We start from the raw sequence: 2,438 nt of genomic DNA, 5'->3' as shown, positions 1-2,438 counted from the left end.
CATAAACTGTATTTTCGTTTATTGTTTTTGGTATCGTGTTCTCTATCTTATATTTTATTTTTTTTGTGTGTGTGTGTGTGTTTTGTGTGCATTATAATTCAATATTACATTCTTATAACTGTATAATTAGTATTATGGAATGAACAAAATCCATTTGATATATCGACGTAAATATATTAGAATTGTATATTTTACCGATACATTACAAAGTTGTTTTTTCCAGTTTAAAATATTGGTATTATGATTAATTTATGAATATTATTACTGGCGAGTAAGTTAGTTTAGCTTACTTGGCAAATATTCGTCGTATCCTACTTTGTTATTGAGATATATATATATATATATATATATATATATATATATATATATATATATATATACTATATACTATATATATATAAATATATATATATATATATATATATATATATATATATATATATATATATATATATATATATATATATATATATATATATATATATATATAGTGGGTGGTGATAGGTGTGTTGAAAACTAAAAAGTTTTCCAAGAAAATGGAAAATGTTACTGATGGAACATATATTGAATATACAATTTTAAAAAAAAAATTATTGTTAGTTACCATTATATTTATTATTATTTGAATATTCAGGCCATCTTCGCTCTAGAACTGTCTATTTATTTATCTATTTATTTATTTTTCTTTGAAAGAAAAGTTGTAGCAAGTTTTACGTTGCCAAGAGTGATCGCTATATGACGTGGGATTTGTTAAGAGAACTTTCGAGGTTAAGTCGATGTCTTTTGAAATTTTTCTAGATAAGGTATCATTCTGTGTCTAGTGTGTATTTAATTCTTTCTTATGTGCTTCTCGTATTTTAATTAATTGAGATACATTGCTTATGGATATAAAATGTTCTTAAGGGTTATATATTCTATGAATAAGAAAATGTTCGATAAAATAAGAAACAATACGAGACATTGTGGAAAAGATTCGACATCTGCTACTGTGGCAAGCACGCGAGGCTTGGGTTGCCAACTTTTATAAAACTTCTATTTTTTTTTAGTCCGAAGGTGTATAGATTTTCTTTTTAATCTTCAATACTTCACATTTTTTGTTTGTAATTTAATCTTTTATTTTAGAGATTTGAATTTTTTTTAATTATGTTAGGATTATATGTACTTTAGTTTTATTTTGGGGAAATTAGTTTATTCAATCGTTTGAATTCGTTATCTGATATTTCTATTAAGAATTTATTTCTTTAGATGTACTGTGAAAATACATATTCCAGTACTTAGGCATTGATTTTAGCTTTTGATACTGTTAAAGTTTGGAAATAAAGTCTAAAGTTTCAACATATGGCTATTTAGGTGAGATTTGGCAACGCTGCATATGCGGTTACAGGATATGACAACGCCGTGGCCTCCAGGTCTCAGAGTTACCGAATAATCGCCATCATTTTTATTTTTTTCCACTAAAATCTAATAAAATTTGATATCCTTGACCGTACAGGATGAGTGTTCGGTAGGATTAGCGTATTATTTTCGTATTAAGATTGAATTAAATCCTCGAATATCTCTTTTCAACTTCCATTTACAGTTTGGCTTCGTTTGGTTGTTTGGTAAAGTGCAGATAGTGTGACCCATTCGTTTGATTCGTTTTACCTTGCAGTTAGCAACTCTCCTTGTATTGATTGTGCAGTCATTGATGTCTTATGGCCATATTTTACTTCGTACTCTCTCTCTCTCTCTCTCTCTCTCTCTCTCTCTCTCTCTCTCTCTCTCTCTCTCTCTCTCTCTCTCTCTCTGGTTCTTTTCAATTCAAAAGACATTTCTTTAAGACGACTGGTAATGTCTAGGTGGCATGATTTCAAAGCTGACTTCAACATTTGTCAAAACATTTCAGTTTGGGTTTTTCCTAGAATAAAAGTCTATACGGGAATTTTATATGATCACATAATAATTGGAATTATACACTTCATTTAAGTATAAACTAATCCAATATTCAAATTAATAAACATTTTTCTTGAAAGTGGATTATAGTTCAAACTTTCCATTAACCTTTTTTTATACCTTCACGGCAAAGCTTTGTTCTTTGTTCATGTTCCAACTATTTCTGTCAGTTTTCTTTTTTATACTTTTGTAATAATTGCGTACGCTCTGTAGGACATAAGTTAATATATACTTTTTCCAGAGCTGTATATATATATATATATATATATATATATGTATGTATATATACATATCTATATATATTATATACATTATATATATATATATATATATATATATATATATATATATATATATATATATATATATATATCTGGTTACATAAATGTTGAATATGTAACTACGTGAAGGTAAATAGAATACATTTGCTAACATATGTGAATAAATTTAGTTACATATGTGAATACATGCATACCGCATTTCATAAGATAAAGTGTTATTGGTGG

Source organism: Palaemon carinicauda, chromosome 7, assembly GCF_036898095.1.
Source record: "Palaemon carinicauda isolate YSFRI2023 chromosome 7, ASM3689809v2, whole genome shotgun sequence".
Lineage (NCBI taxonomy): Eukaryota > Metazoa > Arthropoda > Malacostraca > Decapoda > Palaemonidae > Palaemon > Palaemon carinicauda.
This window is presented reverse-complemented; position numbering follows the sequence as displayed.